Raw genomic sequence first — 18,738 nt, forward strand, 5'->3', positions numbered from 1 at the left:
TTTGTTGGGTGGATATGACAGTTGATGACTGACTGGCAGCTACTGTCTGCCATGTTGACTGGAAAACAGGGGCAGTGGATGTGCTGGTCTGAAATAAAAAGACTCCTGAGGACCTGAAGTGCATGAGTCCTTTACCTCAGTCCATGTCCAAGGCCTGCCTGCACCATTCTGTGAGGCATTCCCCTTAACCATGGAATTAATCCCCTTTTTTTCTTCAACCGAAGAAGATCACTATAAAGCATGCACCCAGGTAGTCAACCAACTTAAAATTTGTACGTCTTTTCCTGTTCCCTGCTTCCCCTTCAGCCTCAATGTAAAGCCCTCCTGATCAGACCGTGTCCAGATAAACAGATGGTTTGGGGAATATATTCCACTTCTATCCATTTTCCAGCCTGATTTATTGAATCTAAATTCTCAGTCAAATTCTGCTGTGCAACACCCTCTCCAGAAACAGTCATGAACTTTCTCATTTCCCAGCTGCTTCCCATTTGGTCAGAAGAGCTTTTGAAAATATAATTTGAGCCTACAATGTTTAATTTTCACTGACCAGCCAGGACGCTTTTTCCTATTTGGAGATCTATCCTACATCATCCTGTAGAGCAACAGAACAGCAAAAGTCTTATTGATACAACACCCTCCATCAGTTGTGAGGACTGGCGATCTAAAAAAATTTAACTTCCTCTCTGTTAGCAGCTAACTCTTACACTGTCTTAGTGATGGACACCTGAAGACGTGTGGAGATTTTTTAGTCGGAAGTGCCTTGAGCACCTCTTATTAACCTCCACAATTCAAAGGATAGACAACAAGCCTTCTGGGGGTTCCTTAAAGCCCCTTTTCTAATACAAAAGTATGACTGTTTCAGTAGACTCTGGTAGGACACTGTGAAATGCCTCTAACTTCCCCACTCACATCCCTACTCCTCATCTCCAGCAGGACCATTATTTTTTTAATGTTTGTCTATTTATTTATTTTGAGAGAGACAGCATGAGCGGCGGTGGGGGAGGGGGGCAGCAAGAGAGGGAGAGAGAGAATCCCAAGCAGGCTCTGTGCTGTCAGTGCAGAGCCTGATGGAGGACTTGAACTCACGAACTGCAAGATCATGACCCGAGCTGAAACCAACAGTCGGACGTTTAACCAACTCAGCCAACCAGGTGCTCCATCACCATTATAATTTCACTCCACTTTCTTTACTCAGCTCTAGTTCTGTTAAAGCAGAACATCCCTTCTTCCGTTCAAGGTACTCTATTTTCTCAAGCCAACCCCACCCCATTTTTTCTGGGACTTATTTCAATGCCTCCAGTTGGCCAATTTGGAATTCCTCCTCCGAAGAGGCAGAAGTGCTCAGACTCGGGTCTCCAGTGCCCTATCCATGACCCTTTCCATTTGCCTGACCTTCTGTCCTCATACCTTTCCTTCTCAAAATCGGGTGTCATTTCAGACTCTTCAGTGTCGTGCCTCTGCACAGACTTTGCCATCATGATTTTCTTCACCAGAAAACATGTCAGTTGCAAGTAAACCTAGCTGTAAAATGGACAAGACAGTGGAGCTTACTAAATGAGGGTTAGGGATTGGATCGCTTCAGTGGACAGTTGGTGAAATCAGTAATTACTTCTGAGGAGCCACCTCCCTGAAATTTGTTTTTCTTTATCGTTTCCTTCCATTTCTCTCCAAACTAGCAGTGACTGCAAATGGCTCTAGATCTGGCTGTGATCCTTCCTGATATAATCAGTTGTTACAAAGAAAAATCATTAGCATGATGCAAAATTAATTAGAAAAGTCTGTTGCAATTTATAAATATGCATTTGTGGTTAAATAAATCTAAAGATTTGGATTTCGCTTGATGTCCCTCAGGGTGGATAGTTTGCATGCTTATAGTGCACCAAACAAGAAACCTAATCAGATCGGTTCTGCCATAAATGAAAGCCATTTATTTGGCCCTAATTGGGATCTGAGAAGTTATTAAAGCATATTTTTGGAGTTTGTTCAAATTAATTATTGTGAAACAAATGGATTTATAGGCAAGCTACTTTCTCAAAAACATTTTCCCCTGAGACAGCTGTACCTTGTTCTAACAAATGAAAATTATACGAATAGAGAAATTATAATGGTCTATCAGGGCTGGAAAGCAAAGTTGGGGGGGGGTTGGGGATCGGCATGTAGGGCAGACGCTTGGAAGGTTGTCAAATAAAACAGAGCTGTTTTGTACCCAAGCTCTCAGCATCCAACTCACAAATCTTTCTGCCATATTTCCACTGGAAGAAACACGTTTATTGAAAGGAAGAGGAAGCACCTTCCTATACAGTCGATCCTGGGACACACTGCTGTATATCCTAGATCTAGACTTGTCCTTGACACATGAGAAGTAGTCTGGTAAAGTAGCTCTAATTTTTACTTATAAGGCTGCATGCGCTGGAACGCTTTACCTCCAAGTTAAGATATTCAGGGTAGAGCTAACTTGGAGGAAACTGGAGGTTGAGTAGATGGTGACTGAGAAGTTTTAAAGAGAGAAGCATCTATGTATTTGTGTTGTTTATCCTTTCTCTGCATTATATATAATATCTGAGTTGAAACTGGGACTTGTAACAGACGAGATACATTATTATCTTGATAAATACTTCTATTTTAATGGAATCCACCTATGCAAATATGGCAATGCCATTTTTATTTTTTTTATTTTTTTTATTTATTTTTTTTAACATTTTTTTTTTTTTATTTTTGGGACAGAGAGACAGAGCATGAACGGGGGAGGGGCAGAGAGAGAGGGAGACACAGAATCGGAAACAGGCTCCAGGCTCCAAGCCATCGGCCCAGAGCCCGACGCGGGGCTCGAACTCACGGACCGCGAGATCGTGACCTGGCCGAAGTCGGACGCCTAACCGACTGCGCCACCCAGGCGCCCCGGCAATGCCATTTTTAATCCAGCTGACCACCACTATGGGACCCCTGGCTCCTCAAAACCAGGCACCCAGTTTGACACCAATGACATCCATGATTTGATTTTTACAATTCTACTAGGAGTCAATGTCAAATGATCAAATCTCACCTGGGAATGCAGAACTTCTAAGGTGATATAAACATCATATATTGTATTCATTAGCTCTACATACATTGGCATTAAATAAAAATTTTAAAAAAGTGCACATACCTTGTTATGCATGCAGAAGGTATGTGCCCTTTTTATTTATACATGTCTATTCCCCTAAATTCATCCAAATACATTTTGTGAAACACGGAATTGTCTGTTTATACTTCTCAGAAGGATCAGCAAACCTTTCTCATTACCTCCCAGTTTCCTTTTTTTTTTTTATGTTTACTTATTTTTGAGTGAGAGAGAGAAATAGAGCATGAGCTGGGGAGGTGCAGAAGAGAGGGAGACACAGAATCTGAAGCAGACTCCAGGCTCTGAGCTGTCAGCACAGAACCCGATGTGGGGCTCGAACTCATGAACTGTAAGATCATGACCTGGGCTGAAGTCAGATACTTAACCGACTGAGCCACCCAGGTGCCTCTACCACCCCCCCCCCCCCGCCCAGTTTTTATTGTCCTCTTCATCCCTCTCTCCCTGGTATTATTCCTCTTAAAATACAGGCTTCTGTCTGGGGTGATTTCAGCAGCTGTCAGCTTTCTGTCAGCATATTACAAGCACAACACAATCACATCTCCAACCCTCTCTGACTCAGTGAAATAAAAAGGAAACAAAACTAGATGAGAAAGCATCATGTATCATAATATTAATGTCTAATTATAAATTTTAAAAGTCAGGCATGATTTCCAAATAAATACAATTTGCTTGACATTGAAAGAGGATTTGGGTCAACATGTGGCTCGACCAATATTTGTTGAATCAAGTGAGGAGTAAGTAAGTGTACAGAAAAGTGCCTTACCGAAGCACGCTTCTCTCAGCTGAGAGCGAGAGGGCTCAGGGTGCAACTCACATCCTCTGTATCTGAAGAGTGAGAACTGGAGGCCCAAGAGGTTTCCTGGAAAAAAAAGAGATAACCCATCTTGAAAGCCAGTTCCCTCAAAAGAAGTTATTATCAGGGCCTTCCCCCTAATTTAGCTTCCAAAACAAGGATGCAAAACATTGTAAGGTGAATGTGGACCCTGGGAAGGAAAACAAAGAAAACACTCTGTGAAGCATCATTTCTGCAGCTTGAAAGAAAGACCAAGTCCGGGAGAGAAAGAAAACAGTAATTTACCAAGGACACTACCCTAATCTCTGGGAATCTGGGACCAACACAAATTTAGGAGGAATCCTGCCCAGACCCTGCAACAAGAGAGGAAAGTTTATGCCACCCAACTGTGGCATCGCACAGGGAAGCCTGAGTGAGATGAATGAGGTCCTAGGAAGGTCTCAGGAAGAAGTTCCAGGCAGAAGCAAATGCAAACCCTCTCTGGAGGACAGTATTCTGCATAGAAGACCTCAGACTCCCACATATCAACAAAGCATGATTTTAGAAACAAAAATCGTCAAATACGCAAGCAAAGGGTCAACAGAAATAAAAACCATTTAAGATCCCCCACCCATCCAATGATTCAGATATTGTAAGTGACAGATAAATATTTAAAAGTAACTTGTTATAAGATGTTAGCAGATATGAAAAATGGTATAATAACTAGCAAGTGACAAATTACTATCTGTCCTGGGTTGAATTCGTACATTGAGGTTCTAACTCCCTGTACCTCAGAATGTGGCCTTATTTGGAAATAGGGTCATTTCAGACGCAAGAAGTAAAGATGAGGTCACAATAGAGTGTGTGGGCCCCTATTGCAATGTGACTGGTGTCCTTATAAAAGGAGAAACTGGTACACAGACACACTCACAGGAGAATGCCACGTGAACATGAAGACAGAGAGGGGGCTGGTGCACCTACAAGGCCAGGAATGCCACAGATTTCCCACAGGCTGCTAGAAGCCAGGGAAAGGGGCATGGAATAGATTCACCCTCTCAGCTTCTGGAGGGAAAAATCCTGCCCACACCTTGATCTCAGACTCCTAGCCCCCAGAGCTCTGAGGCAATAAATCTCTCGTGTTTAAGCCACCGCGTCCGTGGTACTTTGTTACAAGCCGCCCTAGCAAACTACCACACAATCCAAAGCAGACCAGGAAGATTTATTTTTAAATAAATGAATAGAGCTTTTAGAAATAGGGATAGAATTGTCCAAATGAAAAACGCAGCTAATTGTATATCAGCCAGGGTTCTGCACGTGAAAGAAGAGAAGCCGAATCATTCATATGCACAGAAAGGACCGAATCCAGGACATCAGTGTTTTTTTCCCCAAATAGTCTGTCTGCTTCCTGAAATGACTCCCTAAACCACCAGAAGTGATCCACCAATATGGCCACGATAGCCATTCCAGGAGCAAGACCTTACTCCGCTGTCCTCCCACGGATGTGTCTCATCTTCAGGAAGCCAAAGGAAGGATAAGCCAAGTCCTATGTGAGGATAACCAAGAAGCAGCTTCCGCCGTTACCACCATTGCCACTGACTGAGCACCCAGGACGCTGGGGAAGGATGGGGAGTGTCACCAGTTTTTCCCCATTCCATGTTCCTGCCAGCTAGCGGCTACAACCAGGGCCCCACTTCCTGTCATTTCTCAGCACACACAGAAACACATGGGACCTTACCTTCAATTGACTCTTCTTTTTTCTTTTTTACTTTTTTTAAGGCTTTTAATTTTTTTTAATGTTTATTTATTTTTCAGAGAGAGAGAGAGAGAGAGAGAGAGAGAGACAGAGCATGAGCGGGGGAGGGACAGAGAGAAAGGGAGACACAGAATCCGAAGCAGGCTCTAGGCTCTGAGCTATCTGTTAGCACAGAGCCCGACGCGGGACTCGAACCCACAAACTGTGAGATCATGACCTGAGACGAAGTCAGATGTGCAATCGACTGAGCCACCCAGATGCCCCTTCAATTGACTCTTTAAAATAGAGTCTTTTACTATGTTAGTGTTTCCAGCCAGAAGGTGATCAGCATGTAGGGTGAATGAGCCAACGATGAGACTCCAGCAGAGGGAGGCTCACGAGCAGATTGTATGCAGTAGAGGCTAGAATTCACGTCAGAACACGGACCTCCAGACATTCTCAAGAATCTACAATAACAATATGGGGGGTGGGAAATAGAGTCAAGAGACACTGAGGAGAGACTGAATGCCTAATGTAAGCTTATCTCTAAGGAGCATCCTAGAAGCAGACAATAGAGAGAACAGGAAATGCGTCATATTTAAAGTTTTCATGCTTGACAATTTTTTGGACCTTTGAAAAACATGAATCCACAAACATAAGAAACACAAGGTATGCCGAGGGAGATAAATAACAAGAAATCCAATCCTGTACACACTGTCATGGAATAGCAAAACGTCACATACAAAATGACAATCTTACAAGCAGCCAGAGAGAAAGATCACGTATTAAAGGACGATAATTAGACTAATACCAAGTTCTCAATTAAAAAAAAAGCCAGGAAACATGAGAATTACACCTTCTAAGAACGAAAATAAATTAATTATCAAGTTGGAATTGGTTATTCAATAAAACTCTATCTCTGGGGCGCCTGGGTGGCTCAGTCAGTTGAGCGTCTAACTTTGGCTCAGGTCATGATCTAGAAGTCTATGGGTTCGAGTCCTGCGTCGGGCTCTGTGCTGATAGCTCAGAGCCTGGAGCCTGCTTCGGATTCTGTGTCTCCCTCTTTCTCTGCCCCTCCATCGCTCATGCTCTGTATCTCTCTCTCAAAAATGAATGTTAGAAAAAAATTAAAACATAAAAAAATAAAACTCTTATCTCAAGAACAAAGGCATTTCAAGGAAGCAAACAAACAAAAATCAGAGAGTCTGTTACTAAAGTATTTCTAAAGTATTCATTTTGGAAAAGTAAAAATAACTACAAAAGAAAATCTGAGAAGCAAAAAGAATAGATAAATAATAAAAAAGAGTTCGGAAACATGAGCAAATGTAAACATTGGATGATAATGATCATGGTAATATTGCTAAATCTGCGGTTTATAAAATAGCCCAAACCAAAATTTCAAACAGTTGTTGAGTGTAAATCATGATGTGAATAACAAAATCTCTTGTTGGGAAAACTGAGTAAATAAGATGACTTATTCAGTGTAAAAATCCAGTGGCGACATTCAAAAGAACATAAAAGAAGTGATTAACTTAAAAGTCAGTAGAATAACCAAAAAAAAAATTGGAATAAAATAAAATAAATGAAATGAGAAAACAAATAAACCAAAAGTAATTGGTTGAAAAGAAGACCAGTAAAGGTGAGGAGGCAAAGGAAGTTTAACAAAAAGGCAAAAAAATTCTAAATTGAAAGTGAAAACCTAAGTCCAAATGCTCTAAATGATACAAATACAACAAGCTCCTTATTTAAAATTTTTTAGCAAAGGATTAAAATGTAATCACGACTGTGTCCCATTTGTAAGAGACACAACTCAGAAACACTGACCATAAAAATATGGAAAAAGATATACCACACAAATAACAACCAAAATAAGGCCGCCTTAGCTCTAGGATGTCATACAAAATTGACTTTAAGACCAAAAGGATTTTTACGAATATGGATGGTTGAATACAATCCTATAGCTATAAACTCCTGATAAAGTAGCCTCAAAATACTGACAGATGTGCTAATTAACATGGGTATCATTTTGTGACAATGTATGCATATATCATCAAATCTCCACAATGCACACTTTAAATATCTTATAATTCTAATGTCAATTGTGCCTCAGTAAAGCTGGAAAAGATACACGAAAATTCTCTTATCAAAAGTATATGTGTCAGGGGCGCCTGGGTAGCTCAGTCAGTTAAGTGTCTGACTCTTGATTTTGGCTCAGGTCATGATCTCACAGTTCACAGGTTTGAGCCCCGCATCGGGCTCTGCACTGACAGCAGAGAGCCTGCTTGGGATCCTCTGTCTCTCCCTTCACGCTGCCTCTCTGCCCTCCCCCACTCATGCTCTCTTTCTCAAAATAAAAAAACTTTTAAGTGTGTGTGCGTGTGTGCGTGTGTGTATGTGTGTAATACAAGGAACAGAAATTGGCAGAACTAAGAAATCTCCATCATACTGGGTACTTTCAATGCGATTTCCCAATTATTTACTCTGTCAAGCATGTAAAAAGTCAAGGACGATGGATAAGATTTGAGTGAGTCATACACCAAAAAAGCTTGATTTAAGGGATGTTTAGAATGCTGCCCCAACCATCTGAGATCACAAATTCTTCTCAAGTATGCATGGAATTAAAAATAAAACAACACAAAAGCCCATCACATTCTGGACCATAAAGCAAGATTCAACAAGTTTCAAGTAACTGGTATCATACAAAGTTCTCCAACCACAGTGCAGCACGTTGCTGGCAGAATGACTACACCAGTAACCCCAAACTCTCTGGTCTCTTTGTGCTCATGCCCTTGAATACTGCCTCTCACATGAATCTGAGCTTGGTCATGTGACCTGAGGCTAAGCGGAAGCTTAAGAAAGTGTCTGCACACATCAACTTCCTTTCTTTTGGCCCCCGACCACTGCCCAGCCCATGTCCAATTATATGATACTACCCAGTCAAGGTTAGCATGTTTAACCCACAAAAGGCACAGATGCATAAGTGAGACCAGCCAATACCAGATGAACTGCCCTGGCCATTCATAGGAGCATAAATAAACAATAATAAACTGTTATGTAATTAAGCCAGCTATTTTTGGCATCTTCAGTGTTGTATATTATAAATAGTGTAGGGGATACTATATTCCTAGATGTAGAAATTGAGGATAAATATATTTAACACAGATATTAACTAATTCCTCCAATTCCAAATGGTAACGAGAGGGACCTTTACCTTACAATCTCAATCTTTTGAATACAGGAATGTGATACCTCATGTTGTTATACTTTGCATTTAAAATAACCCCATTGGGGGCGCCTTGGTGGCTCAGCTGGTTAAGTGTCCGACTGCGGCTCGGGTCATGACCTCACAGTTCGTTAGTTTGAGCCCCTCGTCAGGCTCTGTGCTGACAGCTCAGAGCCCGGAGCCTGCTTCGGATTCGGAGTCTCCCGCTCTTTCTGCCCCTCCCCCACTCGCACTCTGTCTCTCTCTCAAAAATAATAAATAAACATAAAAAATTTAAAATACCCCCATTGAATCAGGCATAGAATATCAGGAGCTAAACAACTAGTAAAGAAAATGACATTAATTGTATGTACACATATACACATACGTATGTATACGTGTTATGGCTGCATGTATTCTCACCCCATCAGCCCACATTTAAGAAGTACCTCTTATGTACAATGTCCCAGGACAATGAGCCTTTGATTAAGCTCAGGGATTTCTTCATGGACGGTAGACTGATGAAAGCAAGCCTCTCTCTGGAGTCACAGGAAGATGATGCACCAGCCCCTCTGTAGCTTGAGTAATTTATTTAATAGGTGCACCTGCTCCTGCCAGCTGTGAAACATTTGGTGAGGTGACCTGGGGCTCATTCCAACTGCCTCGTGTCACCTGAATGGCACCCAGGGAGGGAGGAAGTCAGATGTAGGAGGGAGACATTCTGGCACCTTTGAAGTGGTGGTGGTTGCTATGGAAACCCTTTTGGATGGAGCGCTGGAGAAAGTCTGTCTCCTGAGTTCAAAGGACAAACTTCTGTGAAAGATGTCATTTGGGGGAGGGGCTTGACAGGGATCCCAGCCTCTTAACATCTGTATGAGAAGCCTTCATAACTAATAACCCTGGTAGGGGGTGGGTGCCACGACTGACACTTTCACAAGGAAGACGGCTCAATACCGCGCTCGAGAGAGAACCCCGGGGTGCACACAAGATATGAATTACGCTTCTATTTGGGTGATAAAATGTAATGTCATTGAATTTATAGGAAGTCAAATTTTGCAGAATGTTTACTCTGTGCCAGGCGCTGGATCCCGGACTGGGGATCCAACAGGAAACAAGACAGAGCCCTGCCCAACTGTGTAAAAAGCCCAGTGAAAATGAAGAGTGACGAGGCTTGTGATGTGGGCGGCCCAGGGGTTACAGAAGCGTCAGGAGGATGGGGAACCCTACCCGGTGGTGCTGAGGGAGGGGGGCGGGGAGGGATGAAAGAAAATTCGCAGAAGTGGGTAAGGGTTTGATCTCATCTGTGCAACTTAAAAAGTTTGGGGGGCACCTGGCTGGCTCAGTCGGTTAAGCGTCCGACCTCAGCTCAGGTCATGATCTCACGGTTCACAGGTTCGAGCCCCTCGACGAGCTCTGTGCTGACAGCTCAGAGCCTGGAGCCTGCTTCAGAATCTCTCTGTGTGTGGCTGTCTCTCTCTGCTCCTCCCCCATTCACACAGTCTCTCTCTCTCTCTCTCGATCGCAAAAAATAAACAAACATTAAAAATAAGGTTTGGGACAAACTGTCTGTTAAACACGGCTGTTATGAGAATTACCTGGGCTCCACGCTGACCCGCGCGCACTCACCACTCCCGTATGGTGGTTTTTGTTATTTTCCTAATCCTAACCAGTATCACTGAGGGCTTAGGATTGGCTGGGCAACTAGCTAAGTCATTTTTTGTTTTTCCTACCAAAAACAGACCCATGAACTGTCACCATAACAACTCTATTCTGGGAGCACTATTCTTATTCCCATTTCACGGTAGAGGTGGCTCTGGGCTACATGGGACGAGTGGTCGAGACCAAGAAGCTCCTGGGCAGCAGAGCCTGTGGGCACAGCCAGCCTGAGGGCAGCACTCCAGGCCTCGGGGTCACAACCAGCACCAGCACGGCAAGGACACTAATGACAGCAATCACCTCCGCGGCGCTTGCCAAGGAGCAGCCAGCGTCCCAACTTCTTTCCTTCTGTTTCATTTAATGTTCACGTTACCTGGCGCGATAAGGTGTCAGCATCTCCTGGGAGCGAATGCAGAGAAGGAGACATCTGGATGTTGAGCATCTTGTGGATAATCAGTGGCAGAGCTGAGTGTGACCCAGGGGTCCCTCACGTTCTTTGTCCACTGCCTGAACAGGTCACCGACACCTGGATAGTCAGTGACCCTTAGCTGGGTGAGGGGGTTGCGGGTGGGGGCAGATGAGGTTAACCGTCTCAGGTGGGCGGAGCCAGGGTGAGAAGGCAGGTCCCCTCATTCATTCACCCTGAGCTTCATGATGGGGTGTCGCTCCATGTGCTGTGGCCCCGTCACCCCCATTCCCTTCTAACGAAGCGTATTTTTCACTCATGCAGAGTTGGGGGCCTGGGAGGCTTGAGGGAAGGCTTGTGTCTTGCCAGTGGCCGACACAGGGGAAAAGTAACATGAGAGGGACTGAGGAATCCAAGTAGTAAGGGTCTACTAGGCTCCAGGTGCCTTTGTAGCCTTGGAGAGACAGTCAAATAATAAAATGTCATGCTGCTGTGGGCAAAGAGGAGCTGGCTGGTGCCACAGAAACGGCACTGGGGAGTCAGAATCTCTCACACAACGGGGAGTCATTTGCAGACAGAACCCAATTTGTTATCTGCTCTTTTCTTGCCAAAAATCCCAATGAGTCAAAATGGCCCCATCTGTCACAGTCCTGGAGAGAGCGATGATGCCGGTCAGGGAGACCAAGCGCTCCCCCCGAAGGACAGGCAGGCTGAGGGAGAGCTCTGTGCAGCGGGCCCTGCAGAGGCCAGGCCCGCCTCACGCACCGAAGACACCCACTTGGCTTGCTGAACCCTCAGGACTCACTTGATGACCTTGACCAGCCAACCGCCAGCCCGCCCGTCCCCGGGAGACTTACAGTCCTCTGCTGTTGCTCTAAACACCAGACAGAGTAAAACAGTGAGCACACAGGACGCCGCCGGTGTGCCTGCCAGGGTTCCAACTGCTGTCCCTACACCAGCTGCTGTGACAGCAGTCTGTGACTGGAGTAGCGTCAGGATCCCGCTTTACAGATGCAACACCGAGGCACCGAGAGCTGAAGGGATGTGTCCAAGGTCACACAGCGGGTCAGTGGGAACAACTGAATTAAGTTCAGACAACTGCGGATGCAGAAATGTCTGTAGACTTTGCCAAATCCTAAGGCGCAAAATCTCCACCGGTTGAGAACCAGGAGTCTCCTACGATGTTCACCATCCAAACCTTGCTTAGGTACGCGTTCATGCTGTGCACGTTTCTGCATGGTTGCTAATTTCCCATTAAAGTAGGTTCACACAAAAAAGAATCCAGCACAGAGCGTGGGATGCAGTAAGTGTTCAAACTGTGGTCTCCTTTCCGTTCCCTCTTCCAGATCCAGCATCCACTATTTCTGTGCATACCTGGCAGGCCTCCTAGGGCATTTCCTCCAAAAGCCCTGCTTTTATCCAGCCCGACTTAGTTATATATCACCCAGCTTGTAACATCCCTCACTGTTTTGTGACTTTTTTAAAAAAGTTTATTTATATTTGATAGACAGAGCACAAGTGGGGAAGGGGCAGAGAGAGGGGGAGACACAGAATCCGAAGCAGGCTCCAGGCTCTGAGCTGTTAGCACAGAGCTCAACTCAGGGCTCAAACCCACGAACCCTGAGATCATGACCTGAGCCAAAGTCAGAGGCTTACCTGAATGAGCCAGTGAGGTGCCCCTGTAGGTTTTTTTTTAAAACATTTATTTATTTTTGAGAGAGAGAGAGAGAGAATTTAGAGCATGAGTAGGGGAAGGGGAGAGAGAGAGAGGGAGACAGAAGATGTGAAGTGGCTCCGTGCTGACAGCAGAGAGCCTAATGCAGGACTGGAAACTCATGAGCCCAACTGTGAGATCACGACCTGAGCCGCAGTCAGATGCTCAGACCAAGCCACCCAGGTGCCCCCAGAATGTTTTATAAATAAGAATGACAGCTATGCTTTGCTTTGTAATCTTCCTTCCCCCTGCCCTCAGAGAAAATGGTTATTACGAAGCCGCTATATTTAATTTCTTCTATGACTCTGTATTTTGCCACATATATATTTGTGTCAACAAATAATATTAATGAAAATTATTGCAGCTAATATTCCCTGAGGACTTCTATGTCACAAAGTCAGCCCAGTGTTTCCTTGTATTGTCTTGTTTAATATTCATAACAGACATTTGAGATACCACTGTGATCCCCCCCATTTTATATTTAAGCAAACTGAGGCACTAACATGTTAAATAAATTTACCAAGATTCCATAATTACATTTCGCAGAAAGGTTAAATCTTGCAAGCTTGTTATCAAGCAGACATCACAGTGGTCTGTTCACCCATCTGTTCCTGCGAGTAGACTCTGAGCTCCTGCGGACAGAAAATGTGTCCCTTTGTCTCAGTGTCCCTGGGGCCCACGAGAAATGACACTAATAAATGAGCGCACAAATGAACAAGTAAACAAATGGGTCAGGAATCGATAGACAATGCGACTTCTCCCGAACGATTTCCTGTTTGCAGTCAGGCTGCGCGATGCTCTCCTCGCTCGCCTCTCCCCACCCTCCCCCACCCCCGCCGGGGGGGCTTCTGGCTGCTCCCACAGAAGCATCTTCCACGCCCCCCCCCCCCCCCACTTGCACAAGAGTGTGTTCCTTGCTTAAAATTCTCTTTGCAGTCAGGGCATCAGAGGCCGCTTTGAAGATCAGGCACAAGGAGGGAGCGAGGGGAGGGATATCACAGAGGCCTCTGCAGTGGCACCAAGCTGGCCTGGGAGTTCGTAAAAATGCACTGTGGCCTGATCTAAAGCCATCGACGCCGGACCGCAAGCAGTCCTTGAAACAACGTCCAGGGATCTCATTCAGGCCACTTGGTGGGGTTGGGGACATGACCCGGACACTGCGAGTTGCTCGGACAGACTGGGGACACCTGCACACACACCTGCGCACACGGATACATTTTCCTGTTAAGCAGGCGTTGTGGATCGATGCTTCCTTTTCCATGTATCATGTGCAGGCTGAGTGTCAACCTGCCTGAAAGCGAGGGGAACAGAGGCCGACCTCCTCCCCCAGGATGCACCCTCAGTGAGGTAATGGGGGTAAACCCCTCAGCACAGGGGCTGCAGGCCCTGCCTGGGAGCCCAGTGACGGTGGCACCCGCCCTGCCCTCTCTCACACGCCAGCTGCCAGCCCCTTTCACCTGGTCCCGGCCTCTGCTCACAGCCCCTCCCCCACGCAAGCTTCCCCACACCCCCTGTCAGCCCCCTGCTGCTCTGTCTGCTCATCACCACACCCCCACACCCAGCTGATCCCCACTCACTGCTTCCAGATGGAGCTCAGATTCTCTCTGCATCACCCACCCGCCTGCACGCTGCCCTCCCGTTGGGGGACGATTCCACGTCAACTCTGCGAGTTTAGGGTTAACAGGGAAGCCCGCATCCACTGCTATGCCCCTTGTTGATCACGGTTGATGACTTAGACAACTTTCCCAAGTCACAATTAGGGGGATAACAATGGCAGGAATGATCTCCCTCCCCTCTCTCTGGCTCACCTTTTCTTGCCCTCCACAGCACCGACGGGTATCCCTCGCTTTTCAAAAAACTGCGTTATGCCACTTTACCTTTCCAGAACACCTACATTAGTCCCTGTTTCCACTAATTAAAAGGAATCCAAAGAGGATTTTTTTTTTTTTGCCTGTACAAAAAAAAAAAAAAAAAAGGCAAAAAGTGAAAAGGGTTCAGCGTCGGTTTTGCAACAAAGCTGTTGCAGAGGCAGCTCCGGAACGGGGAGAGTGGCGCCACCCAGCGTCTCTCCCTGGAACTACACTCGGCCTCTTGGCATCTCAGCACCTCAGATTCTCCCCATCAGACCGCCAGCGCTTTGCCCTGTGTGCGCATCTGTGCCCCGTCTCCATTTACTTTGTGTGTCCGCTAGCGAGCTGTGGCCTAAGGTATTTGAAAAGCCTGAGAGAGGATATCTTTGGGTCTGGGAACACCCTACTTTCGAAGAAAGTACGGGCGGCGTAAACCTGTATCCCCACCTGACAAAGTGTGCGTTCCCCCTTCCCTCTGGAACAAAATTACCGTCTGGGCAGGTCCTCTGTCTGCCTGGTCACCAACGCATTAACAGGGCCTGCCAGGCACAGAGAAGGTGCCTACTAAATGCCCGCTGGGTACAGGCATGAATTGGGTTTCTGCCCTGAGTGTAGAGGCGTGGTAAGCCCCTCACCACCTTTCCTTCATGAAGTCGTCAGAAACTTGGTGGTGGCCATCCTTGCCGCCTCCGATAGGAGGAAACGCAGGTGGGGTGGCAGGAACCGGGACGCCTCCAGGAGCATCGAGAATTCAGGGGTGGTTTCCACAAGGTTGTGCAGCTAATAGCACAGTAAGGCAAGGCGGGACCCAGGTGGCCTTGGTCCTCTGCACGCGTCCCGTCCCCCGGGTCACTCTACCCCCAGCACTAGGCTGGCAGGGACTCTAAGAAAGGACTCCGTGAAATGTGTTAGGCAGACTCGGTGCCCAGGAAGGCCTGGAACCTACGGATGAATCAAGATCAAGTACAAGTGGACAAAGCCAGAGATAGGAAGCAGGATTTCCGGGCTTTCCAGGCTGGATCTGACCAGTCGGTAATTAATTCCTCCAGCTGGACGTCAAGAGGAGCTCAGCGAGGGGAGGGTGGAGATTCGCCCCTGGCCAGGCCGCCCTGGCTCCGAAGCGTGGCCCTCTGCTGCCCCCTCGTGGCTCGGCCTGCCGGGGAGCGCGCGAACACTCCCACGTCCCTGCCGCACCTCCAGCAGCCCGCGTTTCCACCAAAGGCGATCCTTCTGTCTTTTCGCTCAGGTTTTAGCAACAGAGCAACTGCGGACGTCACTGCTGGGAAAGTGGGGGAGCCTGATTGGGGCTGGGAAAACGTTGGCGAGTCTCTCACACACAGAACCTGTTCCAAATACGCTTAGGCTTTATTTAGCAGGCAGAAGGTACCAACAATGAGGGTACCTTTTCCTGACCTTGACCGAGGAAGAACTACAAATTGAAAGGACTCTTCTTCTTCGGAATAATGTTTTTCAGAGCTTGAATCTTCGTACTCTGAAAATTTTATGGACGGTGAATTGATTAGGTACTGAGTGCTGTGATCTCAAAAACGTGCCGCTGCTATGTTGGTGAGATGAGACCTGCCCACATGGAGACAGAAGGTCCCATTTGAAATTCATGTTGAATTGTCACACAGGGTTAAGTAGTCCTTTACATTCTATAAATAAGCCCTACTTATAACAAGAAAATGAAAACTCAATCCAAACTTCTAAATTGATTTCAATGCATCGCAGGGCTGAATGCTTCCTTTGTGTTATAAAGTACTTTTCTTTTTGTTTCAGTGTGTCTTTTGCCCTTGAATACGACATTTGCCATGGATTCTGAAAGTGCCTGCGAGCATGCTTATCTGAAAACCTCATTAAGGAACCCATCGCAGGCGATGGTGATCCCACAGCTGAATCACAGAATCATGTGGCATTGCATGCGGAAGAAAGGTGGAGAACTACATTCCCATTTTTGGTTTTGTTTCTTGAATAGAATTTCCTTCACTTGGCCACAAACAGCAGCTAAAAACTGAGGATGTGAATACTTTCAGGTTCCCCTAATATCACTCAGCTTTATTTCAACTTTATCTGACCTGAAAAAGGGGAAGAAAGAGCATTAATTAATTGCCAGCTTTGTATCAAGTATTAAGATAGGCGTTTTGCATCCATTAGCTCATTAACCATTACTGTGATGGATCGGCAGAGGCTGTTCATTTATCTATCATTGTGTGACAATGGCCTCACCTCTCAATGGCTTAAATAACTTTTTTTTTTTTGGTCCCAATTTTCATGAGTTGACTGGGCTCAGCTGGTGATTCTCGCTTGGATTCTGTCATGGGATTGCAGCTAGATAGTAACTACGGATAGAGTCCTCGGAAGGTGCAAAATAGGCTGATGTCCAACATGGCTCATTCACTAGACTGGTAAGTGATGTCGTTATTGTGGAACCATCCAACAGGGTGCCTACACATGGCCTCTTCTTACAGTATGGTGTCTGGGTTTTGACAGAAGGTGTCCCAAGACTAAGTATTCATGAGAAAGGAAGTAGGAGCTCCGGGCCAATTAACGGCAATGTCTAAACTGGGAAATGATCATTTCCAATGAATTCTATTGGCCAAAGAAGCCATATTGCCAGTCCAGATTCAAAAGAGTAGAGAAATAAACCCCACCTCTTGAAAGGGGATGGGCAGAGAAGTACAAGGGTGAGAGATACTGCTGGGTCATATTTAGAAAATACAATCTTCTACAATTCACATATCTTTCCACAGGCAAATTGTGCTTACTGCCCCCCAAGAACTCCAGACTCTCATATCATCCCCTTACAGCATCACCCCAGAGCCCAGGGTCGCATCAGCTAAAGCAGACCCAGATATGGTAATCCTCCTTTGACTTAGCCTTTTGAGTACAATTTACCACAGTCTGAGGAACTGTGTCCTAAAGGCACAAACCATCCACTGTACTCTCGTCTAAAGTACAAGGGGGAAGAATCCCTTCAATAGATACTCCTTCCACAGGGACAAAATTCAGGAGGTGCATAGTAACTACTGGTCCACAGTGATTCCGAAATTCAGCTGAGCACCTGTTGCCAGTGTTTCGATCTGAGACCAGGCCTGTTCCCTCCCTGGTTGGCTTGGTGCTCTTGGCTCCCCGAAGTCATCCATCCACTTTCTACAAGAAGTAGCCTGTGTTTGAAGTTGAGTATGGACCTCAGCCTGCCCCCTCCCCTACAGTGCCTGAAGTCCATTTTTTTTTTAATGTTTATTTATTTTTGAGAGAGACAGAGACAGAATGCGAGTGGGTTGGGGCAGAGAGAGAGGGAGGCACAGAATCCGAAGCAGGCTCCAGGCTCCGAGCCATCAGCACAGAGCCTGACACGGGCCTCAAACTCACGAGCTGTGAGATCATGACCTGAGCCGAAGTAGGACGCTCAACCAACTGAGCCACCCAGGTGCCCCTCCCGAAGTCCATTTTTAGGAAGACCCTTCCCATTGTGGACTGTTTCTGATGAGGTTCGGCTAAGTAGACAGTGTTTCTGATGATATAACAAAAATAATAACAATGGCAACTAACTAAATTGCTGTCTTATAAACACTATGGGCTTATAATTAGTTTTACTGAGGTTTCAGTTGAGTAGAAAAAAGTCACACACAACTCATTTTGAGATATCCCTTTGGCTTGAGCTCAGAATCACAGCGCTCTGGAGTATTACCCTTTACTTTCTTAAGAAGCCTTTTTTGTATAGCTGAGGGGGACTGCGAACATTTTCTCTATTTCTTTTTCTCAAATCTTCACAAAGAATTTCACCACCGCACACTTGAGATGATCTCTACCCTGTGGACATTTCTTTTTCTTCTTTTTTTCTTTTTCTTTTTTGGTAGCTTTTCCTTGCCTAACATGGCTGGTTGTGAGAAACGATTTTATTTGTGAACCCAGAATGTCCTGGATTCTTTCTATTTCTTCTAAATTCTGTGGGAAAAGTTAACAGTTATTCTTTTTATTTTTTTAAAGCTTGTCTCCTTATAATTCTCATATGTGGCAGAAAGAAAGAAAGAAAGAAAGAAAGAAAGAAAGAAAGAAAGAAAGAAAGAAAGAAAGAAAGAAAGAAAAAGAAAGAAATCTATGGGGCACCTGGGTGGCTCAGTTGGTTATGCGTCTGACTTCGGCTCAGGTCATGATCTTGCAGTTCGTGGGTTTGAGCTCCACATCTGTTGACAGCCTGGAGCCTGCTTCCGATTCTGTGTCTCCCTCTCTGCCCCTCCCCTGCTCGCACTCTGTCTCTCTCTGTCTCTCAAAAATAAATAAA

The 18,738-nt window shown here is 45.6% G+C and overlaps 1 long non-coding RNA gene across 1 annotated transcript; it reads right to left on the minus strand.

Moving 5' to 3' along the window:
* Positions 1-1,012: 1,012 nt before the first annotated feature.
* On the minus strand, positions 1,013-14,278 carry LOC131495128 (uncharacterized). The gene is made up of 4 exons (XR_009253785.1): positions 14,181-14,278; positions 13,141-13,235; positions 3,885-3,980; positions 1,013-1,521 (listed from the first exon to the last, which is right to left on the minus strand). It is a non-coding gene; the product is annotated as an uncharacterized LOC131495128 (long non-coding RNA).
* Between the last annotated feature and the right edge of the window lie 4,460 nt (positions 14,279-18,738).

The sequence above is a fragment of the Neofelis nebulosa genome, chromosome 14, assembly GCF_028018385.1.
Source record: "Neofelis nebulosa isolate mNeoNeb1 chromosome 14, mNeoNeb1.pri, whole genome shotgun sequence".
NCBI classification, from domain to species: Eukaryota; Metazoa; Chordata; class Mammalia; order Carnivora; family Felidae; genus Neofelis; species Neofelis nebulosa.